At 28.3% G+C, this 10,091-nt stretch overlaps 1 protein-coding gene across 1 annotated transcript in view; it reads right to left on the reverse strand.

The window, feature by feature from the left end:
* The window catches only part of LOC119676183 (aminopeptidase N-like), a 13,993-nt gene that overhangs the window by 2,835 nt on the left and 1,067 nt on the right, over nucleotides 1-10,091 (reverse strand). The window lies entirely within an intron of this gene.

The following is a 10,091-nucleotide window of genomic DNA, read 5'->3' on the forward strand; positions in this document are numbered from 1 at the left end:
ACATTTGCAAAGAAGAAAAGTCGAGCAACAAGGTTACTCGATGGCTGTTTGATTAATTAAAGTTAAAAGCTGAATAAATTTCTGATACGAAATTCAATTAAAATGTACACAGGAAGTAGACAAAGTGTAAATTAATTAATTAATCAAAATAAACATAAACAAATTGTGTTTTTAATCCTATTTATGCTGACCTTTAACAACAGCAAAAAATTTTCAAAAAAAAAAGGAATCAATTTTATTTAACACTTTTATTGTGTTTGTCATTTTATACCATGGCCATAATTTTAATTTGATTTCAACAGAATCGCTATGCTTTTCCATTGTTTTCAGTTAAACCAAGTATAATGCGCTTTCACATAACTTTTACCACAACTACTCGTACAGCACAGAGCAGAGATCTAACAAAAAAAAAAAATAAGAAGAATTTCCACACAATCTCTCCCAGTTAATATCTTAATTAAAAAAGAAATAAATGCTTTTAAACAAAACACTATCAGGCACATATGGGAGTACCTACTCCGTTTTGAAGTGTTGTGGTACATAAATTCAATCTAACACAACAATCAGATTACAGAATTATAAGCAACCTGCACTGTACCTTGACCATGTTTGCAATATGGCGGCGTGCTTTGCTGGTGTTTACATAGTTCGACTCTCGTACTCGTACACATTGGAGTGTGAGTAACGTTCCCATCATTGCTGTCATGTCGGCAGGATATTAAATTCATTTTTATTAGTGGCAATTTCATTTCAATTTATCTTTTACAACTTGAAATATTCAATTAAATTTTGTTGTAGAATAAAAGCGCAAAAAGTTTTTTTGCTTATCGCACTAAATGACCAACATGTTGACGGAAATATGAAAGCCACTACACCAACGCTGAGCCGGCTGTAAGCCACTAAATAGGTACTTTTGAGATACTCGTGCATATCACCGAAAAAGAAACACAAATAAATAAAAATAATTCTTATATTATTTATGTATTCCCTTCGTATACGTAACAATAACGTATAATGCTTTGACATATTCACTGAACTTTGAACTTGAAATATTTACGAAATTCATGAACTGAAGTAATAAAACATTAATGGATATGCCAATTATCTGTTATGTTGTAAATACAAGAATTGTTTCAAAACAGTGTAGGACACTGAAAAAACAACAATAAAAACGAATTATCTTTGCGTATGAAAACATTTTTGTTAGCTATACATTGCCAAAAATAAGTCATGATTCTAGTAGTTCATGAATAAATTTTTTACGCTACTATTAAATACGCGATAATTCAAGTCACAAATTAATATTTTAAACTAAAAACTATTGATAATGCACCATAAATTCTGTTACAAATAAACGTTTCAAAATAAAAATTGTTGGTTAATGGAACTGCTCAGAGATATGTAATTAGATATCGTCATTTTTATGAACACATTTATCCGTGAACTACTGTATATAGTCAAAGTTTTGGTTTTGGTACTTGTAGTGAACTAAAAATAAGATTAATACTCTCATGTTTAAGATTTTATTCAATAAGTTGCTTCGTACAACAAAAAAAATTATATTTCAGATGCAAATAAATCAATGAAGTCAATAAATATTTACAATAAAAAAAGTACAAAAAGTAGTTCGAAAAACCGAAAGTAATTGTGAGATTAAACAAACCTGTCACGTATCAAAACAATACAAAACAAAAGTAACCCACAAAAGACAAAACGCCCATAAGTTAAAGATTGAATAAATATCAATCTGCATACAGTCATCTTTATAAGCCTTTGTTTGATATATATTCATATAACTAGATTAGATGCCCATCATAGAAATTTCTGAAGAAGTTGCCAGTATAAAATCATGCAAGAAACAATTGAGCACTGCAATGTTTTGCTCTGTGTAGACAAAAACCTAACTCTTTAGGATTTTAGCTTAAAGAAACTAGTGTAATTAAATACACTTAACCTAATAAGATTATCCTAATAAGATTATGGATTCTATTAGAAACCGAATGGTGCAATAATGTCTGTTAAGTAAAAACAGACTACTACTTTTTATATTCGAACAGTTATTAAAATAATTACAAGGAAAGAATTAATTAATTATTTTTCTTCTTCATAATTTCTTAATATAAGAGTCATACCTATTTTAATTTAAGTAAAAGAAGTATCATAATATTACACATTTATTATTAAGTTATTTATTATACGTTATAATAATAAAATATGTATATGCACGTCTCCTATATCTATCAAATTAATGCTGTCGATATCAATACCCGGCTTATTTGAATGATTTTCAATTTATCTTTTATTAGGTATCACATCTCTCACAACAGTCATAAATCGATCGTCTAACAGGGTTTAGAATACATTTTTTCTATACTTGTATTATTTTACTTGAAAATAGATATGTGTAATAAACATACATAAATAAATAATATAAGAATTACGTATTGTGTACAATTATTAGAAGTTTTTAAAAATATATACATAATTTCTAATAAATTTTAAGGTATGAAAATATATAATCCTTCCTTAACAAGGCGCAGTAGGCTTTTTGAGTCTTTGTAAACCTAAAATTACAACTTTGAGAGATATTATATGTTTCGATTCGATTGTGACCATAAAGAAAAGTACCTGAACGATTTAAAAGTCATATTTCAAAAGCATGCGAAACATGTATAGAGGATTAGATCAATGACTGACACAATTCTATGGCACTCGATAGTGCCTAATATATTTGACAAATTAAATTTTGATTGATTGATACTTTTTTGTGTGTTTTATTTAATAATTTCAAACACTTTGTGCACTGAGTGCATTATACTTGAGCAAAGTTTTCCATAATTACCTTTTCACTGACAGTAAACACAATTGATTGTTACTTAACGAACACTAAAAATTGTGTAGAAGCTTATCGTTTTTATTGGTACTTTGTAGTGTTTGCTTTTATTTGTACAGTTGTTATCCTTGATATGTATATTAACACACTTTTAGAGCAAACATTTTAGCTTTAAATGATTAAATTAAAATTTTATATATTGGAAATAGATAACGTTTTTAAACCGATTTTTACAATTTTCGCAGACATTTATTAGAAATATTTTTATAAAAAGTGTGTACATATATTAATCCACATGTAAATTTAAGCAAAGTAAGTAATAAATAAAATTGATTGTATATTTTAAAATAATATGTATACTTTTCGTGGATTGCAGAATATACTATTCGTGAACCTTAAATGTGTTTTATAGACTACTATTGAGTTAATATTTTGGAGCACAAATACGTTTGTTTTCATTATTTTTTTTAAAATTTAATTTGAAATTTATTATTTTGTCCAATATATCGACCACCTTTGACAAGCAGCCCCAGGGAAGTCTAGTGGAAGATGATCGTAATGTTAAAGTATATTATAAATTGATTTAATAATAAAATATATTTCTTTTTAATGTACTAGTACCAAGTCTACATCATATCGATAAATTTATAGTTAACGTTTCTAGTAATTAAATAAGATTTAAATTTTTATTGTTTATATAGAGTGTTATTATATTATATAGACGGTCATTTTATAGTTCCGAAAGTGTGTGTGATTGATGAAATTTTTTTTTCAGAATAAAATTGTATATTATCCAAGACACGCTAATAAGATATTTGATATCATGGGATATCTTACAGTATTGGATCCTTTTTGTGGTTATTTTTGATAAGTAATTTAATTTTATCTCATATTTATCATTTTGCTTCAATCATATTTCAAACTACATTATTTTCTTGCACACCTTGTTAAAAATACATAAGTTTAATTTCTTTAAATACATTAAGTTTTTTACTAAAATATTAAATTCTTCAAATTATGACAAAATTTTGTGCATACATAACTATATAGATATATGTTTAAAAACTCTGTCCTTGTTGTTATTGCAATTGTTGTACACAAAGCCGCATTGTTTTAGCAAACTCATTATTCTGCCTCTCAACTCAGGTTTCTTTATAGCCTTAGAACATTTCTCTCGCCGTTCTAATTAAAATATTATATAAAAGTTTTTGTTATAATTAATTTAATTTTATGTACCAACATTTAAGTATTAATTTCCAAACGCTTTTATATCATTTTCCATTCAAAAGTTATTTATAAGCATAATATTTAGCAGAGCACCTAGAACACAACAACAAAACATCCTTAGAAGTACTTAAAACATTTCAGAACTTTCTGTTTACAAACAACAAAAACAACAATAACAATGATGGCAATTTTAATGTTGAAAACCGTTTACAATTTTATTATCGCTTAGACCGTGAAGTATATAACACCTCCATGGATTTTGCCCTAACGTTGTAAACGCGTGGAGATGCTGCTGTTGTACATCAATATCGTACCTTTCTACCTTTGCTACTAATTAAAAATAAAAATCCAATAAATCGCGTCGGATTTAATCACCTTCCAGCAAGATGGGTGGCTTGTTAGTAACCCCTGAATAGGTTGAATCCCATAAAACTTGTGTTCACTGTCAATGTTAAAATTTACATTTTTCAACTGAAGTTGCGCTCGTTGAAGGTTTCAACAGTAGCTCGAAATACTGACAACCTATGACCCATGACACATAAGGATAACTATAAAAAACATTTAATAAAATTACTAGGAGTTAACAATTTCAGAAGCAATAAAAAAACCGTGATGTACTATAAATGGAACAGCAAATGCTGGCAATATTTAAACATCCTTTTTCATGTTTATGTAAAATTATTAAATTCGTGTAAAATCGAAATGAAATTGTAAATGAAAAAAAAAATTAAATTTGATTTATATATTTACATTTTTGCATATTTTAAATGACTTTTAAAAAAGTTTAAAGGCTGTCGGGATGTTCTTGCTTTTTTTTCTGTGTTTTTGTTAAATACGTAGGTACTTTACACACTCAACCACAAAACCAAAACTCAAGTACACTGGAAAAACTTTAAACCTCCTGGAAATGAATGACAGTTTTCTCGTTTTACTTACATTCTCACATTTACATAACAATATCCTTTTGTTTGTCTATGAGTTGTGTTTAAATTGTCATTAATTGTCAAAACAAATGACATTTAAGCAATTATTTAACTTACTTCAGTTAAAGTTAAACGAACTACACATGGCTGTGTCCTTGTGCAAATGACATAAAGTAAATCGTATTGTTCAAGTATGCAGAAGGATGCATTTATGTAAATTAAACGGAACGAATATCTTATAAAAAGTCTCTTACAACATATAGTAAAAAAGTTCTTAAGTTGAGTTTTAAACTTTTCTTGCTGTAAAATTTTATGCTAACGAAGCAACAGTTGTGTTCTGATATTCTCCTATATCCTGCAACTTGTAGAAATACAAGGTAATCTGTTGTACTTTCAGTTTCATTTGTTGTGTTTGTTGGCAACTTCAGTTACTTCGGAAGTGTATACAACACGAAAAGTGTACTTTTGTGCTAGTCAAAACATTTCATTAATAGACCTCACTTGCGTTTCTTGTAACCGTTTTCGAAAGCAAAGTAAAGCAATTAATTTTTTTTGAAACAACAAAAAAGCGTTCACATTAATACGAGAACCAACTAGAGTAGTAGTCGATAAATGGTGAACTTGTTAATACCTGCAATGAAAGCTCTAATGAAGTTGTTAGGCACTTGACAGTTTAAATGTCACTTTAAATGTCACTGAAATATAAAAAAAATTATTCTTTCCAGAACATGAACAAGTATCTAAAACAACTAAATATACATATTTTTAAATCGACAGAATATTAACTAAAAGCCGATTTCACAGTCGGAACTTAGTTCTCACAACTGACTTTAATTGGGCTGAAGTCATTGACTTTGGTAACTTAAGTGATACTTATTGCGAATTAAGTTACGTCTTAAAAATCGGTCCCTTCCAGTACTTCATATTGAAATGAAATTTTAGATTTATCTGCTTAAAAATAATGGAGCATATACGATGAAATTTACACATAACCAGTTACATTTATGAATACATGAAATATTTTCGAATACTTACGCATTTCACTAAATATTTGTAAATCATAGGTTTTTTGAGTACATCTGTGTAAAAACTTTACTTTATATTTAATACTATATAAGTGTTATAGAAAGCATTTATTAGAATTTTATAAGTGTGTTTAAGTTGTTATAACATAAAATTTTGTAATCATATTTTTTTTTACTAAATTGGAAGCATAGAAGTCAAACTCCTGAAAATATTTTATGCATAAATTCTTATTTACAAATATATACACCACTTTTAAAATATTTTTATAAGCAACATATACTACTACTCTACTATACTACTTCTAAAAGTTCATTCAGAGTTAGAGATAAGATCTTCGCAAATATTCCCCGAAGTTACTTCTTACCTTTTTCTAATTTTTATTATATGTTAAGTGATACTTAACTATATGATAGGTACATGTGTATTAGATTATTCTAACTGATAAAATAGATAAAATAACTATAAGATACTTTTGAAATCGTAAAAAAATATTTTGCAGATTTTACAGTCGTTTTCTAAATATCACTTAGATCAGCAAAGTTGATATATAACTTAAAACTTACTTTAATTAATAATAACTATAAATCAACCAATAAGTGTATTAAAAGGCCAAAGCTATAATTCTAAAATCGGTACTAAACATTTAGTCGACTAGAAAGTATGTTAAAATCCCAAAGGTAGAATTGTAAAGCCGATACTTAGTTAACATTAAGTCAACCAAAAAGTACTTAAATATGAAATTGATTCGCATCTTCTTCAACTTCTTGATTGCATTGTTAGTATGTTTTACATATTTTCCGTATTGTTTATAACAATTATTGTTAATATGGTTTAGTGTTATTTTTCGTTTACACCTTCAATTCCTTAAGAATAGATTCACTGTTAGTATAATAGATTTACTTAATATTGTTGCTGTGCTATAATTCATTATGACAATAGAACTATTTCCCAGTCCTGATAAGTAATATATCTCTTATATTTTCCATTGTATATCTTTAGCAGGATTGGTTCTCAGAAACTTGGCATATACATAACTTTTTATTAGAAAAAGTATTTAATTTCGTTAATAAATGTCTATCATAATGGTGGTTAAATGATTCCAAAGAACAGTTGGTAATGATTTATAGGGATATATATATATATCCGATTTTACAAGTTAAAATACCTGAAACACCAAGCTTGAGCACAATTTATTCGAATATAGAATAAACTGAGTTATCTGATTATAAGTGCTTAAATTATAAACCCATACTTATTCTAATATATCTTTAAGTTTTAAATACTTTACTTTATTTTTGTACATGAAAAGCCGCTAATTTCTTTGACCTTTACCCATCAAACCAACTAAAGAAAAAAGCTATGCCTTTGAACGCGTGTAAAATGTCAAATTAAATAAAATTTATGTGCCCCAAAGGAAAAATAGGAATCCAACTGTTGCTCCAACCTACTAACAATTGATTAAAAGCTCTTAATTAAATTGTATTTCATATTTACACAAAACAGTAAATAAAATTACCTAACAACTAAATAAGAACTGTCAAGCCTGCGAAATTTCTGTGCCAGTACAGTGACTTGCGTGAGCTCTTAGGCAAAATGTAGTACAAATGCAATCCACATAAATCATACAAATTCCGGAAAGTAAGTTTTCTACTAACGTTTCTAGGTTGCCAAAAAGATAGCGAACTTAGGCAAAAAAAATGTTGATTGGATTAAGAAGCAGCCGGTGTGTAATCGATTTGCACGAAACACTGTCATAGGTTAAAGGGTTTCCTATGTTATGTTAATATTTGTGTATGAAAATGAAAATTTATGCCAATATATAAGGCCTACATACATATATCTGACTAATATCACTGATTCACAAATGTGAAAATAAAGGAAGAAAGTATTTAAATATAAACAAACCTGCGTTAATAATACACTTACTATAAGAAAATTAGACTCTCATATACAGTATCTGTACCGCTTTGTGTGAATCAAACCAGCTGCTGCTGGTTTTCATGAATCGCACCGATGCTAAGAGAAATGCCCTGGTGTTCTGTAAAGCCGCACGAGGGTTTGCCATTCATAAGCTATACGCTAGGCAAGTTAATCAGCTGAAAAATTCAATAATTCGCATGATGTGCCTGAAAGATACACAATCGAATAAACTTCAAGCAGAGCTGATTAAAAATCGATAATAAAATTACTTTATTTTAATTCTCTTTCAAATATGTGCTGTTTTTTTTTTGGTTTGGTATATATCTTTTTATTCATTTATTTTTTTTTTTTTTGGTAATATTTTAAATTTAGCCACATAAACCAAATGATATATTTTGTAATGTTCGCTACTTTTAGCCGCTTAGAATAGCATTTATATTTGGCAAAGTACATACGTTCGAAGTTCTTTATATTTTTTATCTATGGATTTTTTTGTTTTTATTTATCTTTTACATCTATCTAAAATTTAAGCTTTTTTAAATACACGATTTATTTTTTATTTACCTATAACGAATGTCTTTCATGCGTCTTTTTACTTATTTCACCGCAATTATTTATACTCCTTGCCTATGCGTGTAAAGGACTTAAGTAGAGTAAATCGAAATACTGATTTATTTAGGAAATTGCCTATAGAATCTACATAAATTGGTTCAGCGAATTAATGGCATTGAATTCATTGCAAGAATTATTTAAAAAAATAAAAATCTTTCTGAAATGCGCAATCAAATCTGGGTTTATAAGTTTCGCTTGTCAAGTGTGACGAGGCATGCTGCTAGGATAACCTTAAATTGAATTTGTTTCCAAGGATGTGCACTTCTGTTTTTCTTTAAGTACATCAAAAATAAAAGAAAGCTAAAGTTGACATTTAAAGTGAAGCATATTTATTTGGAAAATTATGATCTTTTGAACTTTTCAATTTAATTTCATTTATTAACAAAATTTAACTTGTCAATTTATTTCCTTTATGTATATATATATAAATATTGTTCATCTTTTCATTTATACAAGTATTTTCTTGAGTTTAAAATAATATGATAGTAATTGGATTGAATTTTTATTAATATTATGAACATGTGGTTTTTACTTAACAAAATGTTCATTTAATATAAATTTTTAAAAATTATTTATAAAAATATTATTTAAAACAGTTTTTTAAAATTATTGTTATACCCTTTAAACAAAAAAAAATTTATACAGGGTGTATTAGGAATGTGTATATTTTAGATCAACTAGACAAATTAAGTTCATTTAGCCCTATCTGTCTGTCAGAAAAACAAGCCCCTCAGTTTTTAAGGTATTAGCATAAAATTTTGAACAGATGCTTCTCGGGATTATACCTTCATCATTTCTTAGATACGACTAGAAACGGACTACTGTATTCTATAGCTGCCATATGAGCTAAATAAAAATAATAGCTAAATAAATGTAAGTTTTCTAGCACTTTTAATAACGAGATTCATATCATGGAAATTGTCGAGTCCGATAACCGACCGTTATATAAGCACTGTTTTGATTGCCCAAGAGCTAAAAATTGCATAAAAAACCATTCGGAACCATTTATATAAAGCTGGATACAAAAAAAAATCGACCTATGGGTAGCACACAAGTTAACGCAAAAACACCTCATACACCGAATTTCGTTTACGAAGCGCTGCAGAATTGCAATAAAATCGACTCATTTCTGTAGTGATTTATCACGTTTAATGATGATGAAAAGTGGATTACTTACGACATCGTCAAGCAAAAACGAACCTGGTTTAATCGCGGTAAGTCAGCTAAAATGGTGCCCAAGTCAGAATTGACGGCCAAAAAGGTTTTGCTGTGTGCTTGGTGGAATTAGCAGAGGATCATCTATTTTGAGCTGTATTGTCAACAATTGAACCGTCTGAAAAAAGCAATCACCCAGAAACATTCAGTTTTGGGCAATACCAGAGGAATAGGGTTTCATCAGGACAACGCAGGGCCGCACACATACATAATGGCTTGCCAAAAGCTCTAGAAGTTTGGTTGGGAATTTCTTGTGCATCCGCCTTTTAGTCTAGACCTTGCACCAAATGATTAACATCTCTTCCTGTCCATGGCAAACCATTTTTCTGAAAAAA

Source organism: Teleopsis dalmanni, chromosome 2 (assembly GCF_002237135.1).
Source record: "Teleopsis dalmanni isolate 2A chromosome 2, ASM223713v2, whole genome shotgun sequence".
Taxonomy (NCBI): domain Eukaryota; kingdom Metazoa; phylum Arthropoda; class Insecta; order Diptera; family Diopsidae; genus Teleopsis; species Teleopsis dalmanni.